This window comes from Zea mays, chromosome 9 (genome assembly GCF_902167145.1).
Source record: "Zea mays cultivar B73 chromosome 9, Zm-B73-REFERENCE-NAM-5.0, whole genome shotgun sequence".
In the NCBI taxonomy this organism is placed as follows: domain Eukaryota; kingdom Viridiplantae; phylum Streptophyta; class Magnoliopsida; order Poales; family Poaceae; genus Zea; species Zea mays.
In genome coordinates, this window is record NC_050104.1 from 153,946,272 (window position 1) to 153,958,518 (window position 12,247).

The 12,247-nt window shown below is 41.7% G+C and overlaps 1 long non-coding RNA gene across 1 annotated transcript; it reads right to left on the reverse strand.

Moving 5' to 3' along the window:
- Positions 1-8,619: 8,619 nt before the first annotated feature.
- Positions 8,620-9,637, reverse strand: LOC103639454 (uncharacterized). The gene is made up of 2 exons (XR_559462.4): positions 9,328-9,637; positions 8,620-8,879 (listed from the first exon to the last, which is right to left on the reverse strand). It is a non-coding gene; the product is annotated as an uncharacterized lncRNA (long non-coding RNA).
- Between the last annotated feature and the right edge of the window lie 2,610 nt (positions 9,638-12,247).

The window sequence follows — 12,247 nt, forward strand, 5'->3', positions numbered from 1 at the left end:
GAACTTTGTAAAGGCCTCGTAGTGTTACCCTGCCTCGCTTCCTTGGTAGAGGTGTATGGGATTCATGACCCCTTGGCAGATGGGTAACACGGCTTGTGGGTAAAGATGCGCAACCTCTGCAGAGTGTAAAACTAGTATACTAGCCGTGCTCACGGTCATGAGCGGCTCGGACCCTCACATGGTTAATTATGGAACTTAAATTTAATTTGACATTTGCATCGCATTTGGGATTACTTTACTATTACTGTTCTTTATTATTATTAAGGTTTGGTATTTACTTACACTTAGTAATTGCTAATAAAATTTTGACCAACTTATAAAAGCAATGCTCAGCCTCAGCCTCTACTTCATTGATTAGCCTTACACTACATGAACTCCCACCTTTGGTGAGTTCATGTCACATTATTCCCCACGACTTGTTGAGCTATGATCGTATGTGAGCTCACTCTTGCTGTCTCACACCCCCCCCCCCACAGGAGAAGAACAGGTGGTTCAGGAGGAGCTGCCTAACACTGAGGAGTTCGATCTGATCTAGGTGGCGTTTCTCAGTCGACATTGGCGCCATCGATCCTTAGTTTGTTTTATATTTATCTTTATTTTGTAATAAGTCTTCCGCTATGTAATAAATACTCTGATGATTTATGACATTTATCTCTATACACTCTGTTATTATATATGTTGTCTTCTTGGCGCATGTATGAGATGCACCCGGCTTTGTCCTTTAAAACCGGGTGTTACAATGAACAAAGTGTTTATGGAGTATTTGGACAGATTCGTCGTGGTGTTTATCGACGATATTCTTATCTATTCTAAGAATGAAAGTGATCATGAGCAACATCTAAGGTTGGTGCTACAGAAGTTACGAGATAATCAACTCTACGCTAAGTTCAGCAAGTGCGAGTTTTGGATTGATAAGGTGCCATTCCTTGGTCATATTATTTCTAATGGAGGAATAGCAGTGGATCCTGCTAAAGTGAAGGAGATAATGGAGTGGAGAGTGCCCACTACAGTTACTGAGATTCGGAGTTTCTTGGGACTCGCAGGATATTATCGGAGATTCATTGAAGGGTTCTCTAAAATTGCCAAGCCTATGACATTGCTTCTGGAGAAAGGAAGAGAATTTAAGTGGGATGAGAAATGTCAAGAGAGCTTTGATCAATTGAAGGAGAGATTGATGTCACCTCCAGTATTGGTTATGCCAGACTTACAGAAAGGATTTGACATTTATTGTGATGCATGTGGCCAAGGATTGGGATGTGTGCTTATGCAAGAAGGCCACGTGATCGCCTATGCGTCTCGTCAGTTGAGGAAACATGAACTGAACTACCCCACTCATGACTTGGAACTGGCTGCCGTTGTGCATGCACTTAAGATTTGGAGACACTACGTTATGGGAACTAAGTGCCAAGTATATACAGATCATAAGAGTTTGAAGTATACATTCACTCAGAAGGATCTCAACCTTAGGCAACGCCGTTGGTTGGAGCTCATTAAGGATTATGATTTGGAGATTCACTATCACCCGGGCAAGGCGAATTTGGTCGCAGATGCCTTGAGTCGGAAAGAACATGTTCACTCCGCTTTTGTCGTCCAGCTACCCGATGAATTAGCAAAAGACTTTGAGAGACTCAATTTGGGAATTGTTACTTACACTGAAGGAGTTACCATTGAGTTGGAACCTACCTTGGAGCAAGAGATTCGTAAAGGTCAGGTTGGTGATGCTAAGATTCAAGAGATTAAGGATCTAATCACGGAAGGTCGAGTTCCAGAGTTCACGGAGGATGAGCAAGGTACCATATGGTTCAAAGATCGGATATGTGTTCCAGAGATTGATAGCCTCCGGGAGACTATATTGAAAGAAGCTCATGATTCTGATTACTCCATCCACCCTGGAAGCACTAAGATGTATCAAGATTTGAAGCAAAAGTATTGGTGGTATGGACTGAAAAGAGATGTGGCTGCTCATGTGGCTAAGTGTGATGTGTGTCAAAGAGTCAAGGCCGAACATCAAAGACCCGCTGGATTATTGCACCCATTGAAGATACCTGAGTGGAAATGGGAAGAAATTGGTATGGATTTTATTGTTGGACTACCCCGCACTCCAGCAGGATATGACTCTATTTGGGTAATTGTGGACAGATTGACAAAGGTGGCTCATTTTATACCTGTGAGGACTAATTATACGGGAGCCAAGCTAGCAGAATTGTATATGACTCGGATAGTTTGTCTACATGGAGTGCCTAAGAAGATCGTGTCTGATCGAGGATCACAATTTACTTCTCGATTTTGGAAGAAGTTGCATGAGAGCTTGGATACAAAGTTGAATTTTAGTTCAGCCTACCATCCCCAGACTGATGGACAGACAGAGAGGACTAATCAAGTGCTGGAAGATATGTTAAGAGCTTGTGCTCTTAAGCATGGTGGAAGTTGGGAGAAGAGCTTACCCTATGCTGAGTTTTCTTATAATAATAGCTATCAGGCCAGTTTGAAGATGTCACCATTTGAAGCTCTATATGGTAGAAAATGCAGGACTCCGCTATATTGGGATCAGACTGGAGAAAGACAGTTCTTTGGGCCTGAACTTATACAAGAGGCAGAAGAACAAGTTCGAATGATAAGAGAAAATTTGAGAATTGCACAATCCAGGCAAAAGAGCTATGCTGATAATAGGAGAAGACTACTGGAGTTTAAGGAGGGTGATCATGTCTATTTGAAGGTGTCACCACTCCAGGGTATGAGGAGATTTAAAGTTAAAGGAAAGTTGTCCCCTCGCTTCATTGGACCTTTCTTGATCTTAAAGCGAGTGGGAGAAGTTGCATATCAACTGGAGTTACCCGATCATCTGTCAGATGTACATGATGTATTTCATGTGTCTCAGCTAAAGAAGTGCCTCAGAGTACCTGACTACCTGAGGAGCAACTACCAATGGAAGACCTTAGTGTGCAGGATGATCTGACTTATGCTGAGTACCCTATTAAGATTCTGGACACTTTGACTCGAATTACAAGAAACAAGGTGATTAAGATGTGCAAGGTACAATGGAGTCACCATGGTGAAGATGAAGCCACTTGGGAAAGAGAAGAAGAGCTTCGCGTAGACTTCCCCCATCTTTTCCTTAGTTCTTCTTAAAATCTCGAGGACGAGATTATTTTTAAGGGGGGTAGGATTTGTAATACCTAATTTATAAACAATCGGAAGAGAGTAGATCTCATTATGTGTTTGCCCCATACTCATTGTAACATGGTAATAACCATATATAAAGGGAACAAATAATTAATAACACCTAAAATAAACTATGCATCATGTGGATTTATTTGGTTGCACATTTAGAGAAATATTAAAGTCCAAATTGGAAAGTTAACCTAAGTCACAATATAGGAAAAATTGAAAATAACCTAGAAAAGGAAAGAGAAAATGCTACATAATATAATAAATAAATAAATTCTTTCCATATGAGTATGGGTAAATTAAATATTTATTCTGAAGACAAATTACCATGAAGTTTGAATTTAAATGGAAATTTGAATTTCAAATTTGTAAATAGAAAGAAAAGAAAACAGAAAAGAAAAGAATAAAAAAAGAAAAGGGAAAACCACGAATGGGCCTAATTCTTAGTACTCGGCCCATTTCCACTCCCTCCCCTGGCTGCGCAGCCCAACTCTATCACGCGCCCTCTCATCCTTTCGCTGACCTGCGGGGCCCGCCCGGCAGCCGGCTCCTTCGCGCGTGATGTGAATGACCGGTGGGCTCGGCCGGTCGGAGACGTCTCCTACGCCTAACTCGCGCAACGGATGGCGCGATTACAGCCGCCATGACCGGGTCGCCTCCCTCACGCTCGGGGGGTTAAAGGTCGGTGCTCTTGAGCCTCACGACGTCCCTCCTTGCTCTCGCCTCTTTCTTCCAGCGCGAATTACCCGAAAGTCGTTGCTCTGCGCCTATCGCACTGCACGCCGGAGTAGGAGCTCACGCCGCCGCCTAGGCTTTCCTCCTCTTGCTTCCCCCGGTGTCAGCAGAGAAGAACTTGGGGCTCGCCAACGGGTGGTGTCTGCGCGCGCTTGTACTTGGGCACTCAGTGCCTTCGGTGTGACGGCAATTTCTTCCCCGCGCTCCTCCTCTGCCGCGGAATTGCCCTCGCGTCGTGGTGCGGCTCCTTCACCTCACCGTTGCCGGTAAAAAGCACTCTCCTGGGTCCGCCACATTCTCAATTTCGCGTAGCCTTGGGTAATCGTGGTTAAGCAATGGCATTTTGGGCGTCCGTGATTGCCCGCCTCGGTGCACGGCCGGTGTGTCCGCGCATTCTCGCAGCTCGATGATCTGGCGCCATAATTAGTTGTGAGATTACCTTCACCGGTTTCGCCACCTTCTCCACTACGTTGTGACCCATTTAATTTCGGAATGGGTCATCGAGTCCCCTGCGGCCGAACTCCGGCTTCGCGCCGCCGTGGATGATGCGCACTGCCGAGCTTGGGGATGTGGTGTTTGGTGACGGGGAAGACTCCCATGAGCCGTTGATCGACTAGCTAACGACCAGGATTGGGCGTGGGGCGGTGATCGTTGGATACAGATCGTGTGGTTATATGTAGATCTTGCTCCATTGAACCACAACCGTTGATCCCTGATCTGTGGGTTCACAATGCGTACCGGTTCACGGATAGGGAACTCTAATCTGGGTCGTTGACAACATATCCGACGGCTATAGTGCACCGTATCCTTTGAGTCGTCCAGATTTACAAAAGAGACCCTGCATTTTAGATGAATTAACCCGCAGTCCACCCTGTACAGCACTCTGAGTCTTAGGATGAATTACTCCGAGGTCCCTGTGTTTTCCAGAAATGGACGCCTAGTCCAGGAATCAATAAAATCAGAGAAAATCCATTCTAAATTCATTTTTAATACAAAAATAATGGTAGGAACTTGTAAAATTCATATAAAATTCATATGAACTCCAATTTGGACCATTCCAGTTCCTATAATTTTGTAATATCATTCTCTATCAAATAGTACCACTGTTTTTACAAGAAATACACATTAAAATTTATTTCTCACTTAACCCTATATTAAATGCATAAAATCTTTGGAAATTCATAACTTAAAATATATAACTCCAAATTTAATGGTTCCAGTTCCTGTGATCTTATTTTAATGTCTAGTTTATTACTGTATATTCTATTTGCATGTTTGATGTGATGTTAATTTATGCTATGCTATGTATGTATTGTATTGATGCGAGTAGACGAGCAAGCCACTGTGGAATCTGAGGTTCAACAAGTAGAGATAGCTAAGCAGGAGCTCATTGAAGGCAAGTTGTGCCCTTGATCACTTCTTTTACCCATTCATGTTCTTATTATTCATAATGATCTGCATAGGATAATTTTGCTGGGACCCAATAGGATGCCCTAGATTTTGACTATCTTTATACCTTGCTTCACCACTGGTTTTACTACTAAAGTTTTGGGTAGTACATGCTATTGCTTTATGTGGATTTGGGTATAGAGATATTCATCACTCATTTTTATACTTGTTATTATCTGTTCATTATTTAATGTTCATGTTAAGATCATTATGTTAATGGGAACATGGAGAACCACCCGGGAAAACAGTGCTACCACAAGGGTTTAATGGGACGCCCTTGGCTGATTAACTAGGAAAGCTAGTGGAGGGCTACCTTACCCGAAAGGGGCAAGGGCAGTAGGGGAGTGGTCAGTGTAGGGAGGTCCTTGGGTTGATTTTGCTGCGATGGCGGTCAGACAAGAACCCTGCACTGGAGCTTCCTATAAACTGTAGCGGGTAGTCTGAAGCTAGTGGAACTTTGTAAAGGCCTCGTAGTGGTACCCTGCCTCGCTTCCTAGGTAGAGGTGTATGGAGTCTGATCAACTCCGTGGCAAATGGGTAACACGACTTGTGGGTAAAGATGCGCAACCTCTGCAGAGTGTAAAACTGGTATACTAGCCGTGCTCACGGTCATGAGCGGCTCGGACACTCACATGATTAAATTATGGAACTTAAACTTAACCTGTCATTTCATTGCATTTGGGATTATTTTATTATTACTTTTACTTATTATTACTATGGTCTGGTATTCACTTACACTTAGTAACTGCTAATAAAATTTTGACCAACTTATAAAAGCAATGCTCAGCTTCAGCCTCTATTTCATTGATCAGCCTTACACTTCATGAACTCCCACCTTTGGTGAGTTCATGCCACATTATTCCCCACGACTTGTTAAGCTATGAACGTATGTGAGCTCACTCTTGCTGTCTCACACCACCCCCACAGGAGAAGAGCAGGTGGTTCAGGAGGAGCCACAAGGCGAGGAGTTTGATCTAATCTAGGTGGCGTTTCTCAGTCGACATTGGCGCCGACGGTCCTTAGTTCGTTTTATGGTTATACTTTTATTTTGTAATAAGTCTTCCGCTATGTAATAAATACTCTGATGTTTTATGACATTTATCTCTATACACTCTGTTATTATATATGTTGTCTTCTTTGGCGCATGTATGAGATGCACCTGGCTTTGTTCCTTAAAGCCGGGTGTGACACATACCCGCCCTTATATCGGATAAAACCTACCGGCTATACGGGTTTCGGGTACTCATTGCCATCTATAGGAGTAATAGAGTAGTTATACCAATAAGATACATCTTTTTTTTCGAAAGACTGTCTCGAAAGAAACTCTAGGTTAAGCGTGCTTGGACTAAAACAAGCTTGATATGCATGACCTACCGAAAAGTCTTTTTGGGTGCTCATGAGTGGGTACAAAGTGCACACAAAAGACTTGTGTTGGTTTGTGAGAATTATATATGATTCTAGAGGGCTGCATAAAGTAAATACCATCGATCCAGGAGTGGACGGAGTGTTACGGAAAAATAACTTCATCTTCATCTACATTATAGATCTATACTATTATAAAAAATAATTTATAGCAACCCCTAAAGTTATATAAAAACCAGTCATATCTATCATTGTTGAAAATAGCCTAAAGCAACACCAACCTACGTTATAAAAAGTAATCTAAAATAACCCACGCACCGACTTTATTTTAAAAAATGGCGACTAAATTATCTATATCTATATACTTTTATTTTTTTATCAACCCAGTGTATGTATATGTATGTATATACACATGACATATGATATATCAACCCAGATTCATGTTTAAAGTTTTCTAGATTATTAATGATTATGCACTGCTTGCATGAAACAAATTTGAATTTGCTTTTCCATTTATATTCAAGCTATGAAATGGATGGACACTGGCAGAAATATAAGATTATCTAGTGTGCTCTCTTCTTAGCATAAGCAACACTAACCATGACCAGAGTGTTGTGGAATATATTAGTACACTCTACAGTGCCATCATGTAGTACAATCCCATAATCGCATAAGTTTGTGGTGATCGCGTGAATATGCAACAAAACATGTTTCGCTGTAACCAGTTTTGTTCAGCTCGAAATATAGTTGCACCTAACTTGTTGGATATCGAGCCTATTTTTTCTAGCTTTCTTCAAAATTTATAGTCTTGTTCATCATGATTCTAATGAGCCAAGCCTAATATGAAAGCCATTCAAAATCAAACCAGTTTTGTTTTAAAAGGAAAACATGTTTAATCAGAGCAATTCCAAAATGAGCCACCGAGCCGGTTCTAATTTTCTTATGTCCAGCCCTAACAGCTACCTCATTAAGCTACTGCACAAACACTTTTTTACTGCCGGTTGTAATATAGTACAGCTACATCTTAACCTGATAAATTAACATGATTGCCATGTGTACTAGCAAAAAAACTCGGTGGCTATAACTGTCATGCGTGATAAATTAGCATGTCAAACAAATATTGTTCAATAGGGAAGGAACATTCCTCTTCTTTATGAAACATATATCTAGAATAACAAAAAGTTCATTTACAGATTACATAAAAAAATGCAAGGACTCTTCTCCGCTCGTCGAGACTATTCTCTTGAACAAAATATAAATCTTGGAGGAGACATACCTCACTGCTAGTACTAGAGCGGATCTTGGAGGAGAGCTAACCTACTAGATCGCGCAGATGAAGGAACACTAGATCTGGATGCACGCTTTCTGCAAGTAAAGAAATCGATAGATAGGGTGAGACGATTAGGAACATCAGCCGACATGAAAGAGCAAACAAGCGCATGTGTGTGTAAAGGTAGAATGCAGAGGAGAGGAGACGACATCACAAATGGGGAGTGCTCAAACCCTAACCATCGTCGTCGGTGGAGGACTAGTAGGGCGCGATCGTGACCGCGTCGTGGACCGGGAACGACGATTGAGTGGACGGTGGCGACGGAGGAAGCTGGCTTCCCTCGTGTAACCGCGCCGATGCTGCTCGCGTCGCCTCCCCTTAAGGGCATGTTCGGTTCACGTGGATACATTCCAGAAAGGGATTTATTCCAGATAGGGATTGAGTTAATCCCCTCCTATCACTTAAACCCCTTGGATTTATTCCAGAGAGGGATTGTAATCCCTGGCACTAAAATGTTGTTCGGTTAATCCAGGGATAGAGAAAATACTAGCCTCAAAATAACTCAAACAGGTGCCCTAACGTTCAGTACACGTTTCAAACAGGTGCACTGAAAATGCGATTTTAAACAACCACAATAATACCAAAATAAAAATTTTCAGTCAGCTCAATATTAATGCCTTTTCAAACAACCTGCACAATTATCTCATGGTCTGTTAACACTAATAAGTTGCAAAAGATTACATTTCCAGTGTACTAAATATGACGAGATCATAGATCTAGATAATGATTCATCTCACTCTTTGATAGAACAAGTACATAAAACCCGTCGAGAAGACATTCTTCCTCTAAAGATTGGAGCTACTTCGTACATAACTCGACCCCTGGAAGTCTAGAACTGTCATAAAAAGAAAAATGCCATTAAAAATACATGTCAGCAACTATAACCATTTAAGCAAGGTAAACCACACATCTCACGGTAGAACCAAATTTACAATTTAGTATATGCCACATGACTCAATAAAGAGCAAAAAAACTAAGCTTTCACTACCAGAACAAAAGAGAGAAGGTTGATATTGATACTAAGATATCCATCACTGAAAATGCAGGTATGAGAAAGCTAATGGTCATTATTGAAAATGTATTCATTAGTGAAAATGTATGTGGTACCACTATTCAAAAGCTTATTACACACATAGCATACATATTGCTGGTATGTAAAATTGTAGCAACATACTGTTTGCCTTCCAAGAATTGCAAAATACGAAATAATTGTAGCAACATACTGTTTGCTAATCTAAAATATGAAATAATGCAAGGTATGTAAAATTGAGTATGCAGTTAACCTTAGGTATACCTACTAAGCCATCTCATCCCTCAACCACATCAATGCAGCCTCTCTATCATCATTACAGGCACTCAAGAAATCTGTCGATTGTCAGAGTCCTTGAACACCTTATAGGCTTTGACCTTCTCCTTTGTGACTTCCAATGTGTTTAGAACTGCTATGCAATTCTTAATTGAGAAATCATCACTTCCTCTAACCTCCCTTTCTCTTGCCAATTGTGTCGCTTCATCTTCAACTTGTTTGCTTCTAATTTCTAGATCCCGAGACGGTGGAAATTCTTCTCCAACTCGAACCGGTGCAGGAATAATCTAGAAATGTAATAGGTTTTTGTTAAAAATACATCTACAAATATAATAGTTTATAACAGAAACAAGGAATAAATAGAGTTGAACTCTGCAACTCCATAGACTCCATATTTTCTTGATATTTTACAACAGAGAAACACAACATAATCATGCCTTAAATAAAATTTAGGATACAAAACCAGTTACTACAATCAACTATCCTTCTTTCTAAGAACATCATCACCCAAATTTAGGTTTCAAAATTATAAAATTGGATAAGCTAATAAGCTGCAGAGTCGCTCCTACCATCATCACCCAAATAAGAAGCTGACAACTGATCTGTGCGGTCTAAAGACGAAAAAATGATCATATTGATTGCTAACATACAATAAGTGAAGGACTGGATTTGTTCTAAAGATCAAAGCTTCCCTGGAAGGCGGCAGATCTATTCTATGATTTGAGACATTTTGTAAAGATTGGATTAGGATTGTAGTCACTTGTTTCTGTTGAGTTTATATTGTAATCAGATTAACTCAAGTTAATACCTCCAGTGGAGAATTGTAGAAAGGAGTAACCATGCTATGTACATGTCTTCTGCATAAAAGAAAGGCGATAGAGTTTAAAATCCAGTTGTGCTAAACATGATGTTCATAACCTGAGGCACCCGTGTAAAACTACTAGCGCCTACCACAATGGTGTACAGCATACAGACAAGGTCGCTTTCAATCCTCTCATCAACAAAATATATTGATCCAATAAAAAAAGTCAGAAATAGTTGTGTCGTCGTACACATATCCAAAACAAATAACTTAAATGGAGATAAAAAGCTCGAGGACTCATATAAGTCATACAGGGCACAAAAGTGTACTGTCCTAAAAGTTTACTGGAGTTCTAATATTCTGAAAACTCAAGAAGCAAAACTCCACCTACAGAAAAGATATTTGATTCACTTCTATATGGCCTGAAGATGGAAAGGAGTTAGAGGAGGAGAACGTGTGTACCGGCGAGAAGTAGCCACCGTGATAGCATGGACGCCAGTCAGGCGGTGAAGAAGCCACTGTCAGATCTGCAAAATCGAAGTAGTTACCTACTAAAAGCTATACTGGACCAGCACTAAAATTACAACCCAGCAATGCACCAACGTGCATCATCAGACCTGTAGTGATGCAAATAACAGGGAAAATTCACTACAAACAAATCCTTGGCTACTGCTCCTAATCACCGCACAAATTCCAATCAGAAGCATTGGTCGGTTCAGTGACTGCAATCAGCATTGGTTAACTGGATTCTTATTGGGAAGGTCTTGCTACCTATACAGAGATCCAAGTTTATGCGCCATGTGTGTGCGCGCATGCATGAATTAATGCTATCCATTAACGAATTAATCACCGCACAAATTCTGAATGCAATCAGAAGCGCTGCATCAGCTAACATATTCGATCTCCACAAATCACAAGCTACCAGCTCTTCCATCCGTTCAGTGATGTTGCTGATCTACGGAGACCTACGGACATAGATAACAGGACGCTCGTCGTTTTTGCTTTCCGAAGATCTACGGAGCCTTACCTGATCCCAGCCGCAAGGCGCACCAGATCTCCGTCTCCGTCCTGTTGCTGCCGTCTCGTGGATGTTGTGGACGCCGCCGCAGTCGCCTTCGTCCCGGAGCCGCTGCAGCCTCCCGCGCCGCCAACGAGCGCAGATTCTTTCCACGCCGATGGGACGAGGGTTGTAACCCGGTCGAGATGATGTGGGAACGTCCGGGATGGGCCGGGGTTGACGCCCGAACAGGCTTAAACGAACGTTGTTTTTGCGTGGTCCGGTATTTCAACCACGGAGGTCTGATCCCGGGAGGATTCTTTCCAATCCAGACTGATCCCGGCCAAAGCGAACAAGGCCTAAGCGTGGGGAAAGTCGCCCGGCCTTGGGTGACCGGAGAGAGATTTCCCAAGTGATTGGCCGGTTCGGGGGAGAGCTGGCCCGGGATAGTGCCTTCCAAATGGATCGAGAAACTTCCCTAGGGCTAATGTCCACGAGGGATTCCTTCACAGGAAAAAAGGGTGGTCCCCCTCGAATTGAGCTTCCCAAACTAGTCCTTAGAGAAGCCTAATTCATCATCTTCTCTTGGGTATCGTGATCCTTTCAATTGGCATGAAAGCTCTTGCTTATTAGTTTAGCTTAACTACTTTGAGTAAAGGTGTCCAGTGAGAATGAACCTCCTTCTATCTTTGAGGGTGAGGATTTTTATTATTGTAAAATTCGTATGGAAGTTTAGTTGAGGCTAAAGACAAGAGCTTTTAGTGCTGCTACTCAAGGGCTTTCAAAAGATAAGGGCCCACTAATATAATTATTAATGAAACCCATTATGAGAAATTTATTCCTAGTCTAATGACAAATAGGGAAAAGGTTCGCTAGTGGATCTGAAGAAGAGATTATCATTATTAATAATTATAAGTGTTATAAGGATAAAGTAGTTAGAAGCAAAAGAAAAGGAGAACAATGTAATAGAAAAGGAAAGGAAATATGAAAAGGAAAGGAAGAAAGAACGAACCAGTTTCATGGGCCGCTCCAGCGTAGTCATTCGCGTGTACGTGCAGAAAAAAAAGGAGAGGTCGGCCCATTAGCGCGCGCGAAGAC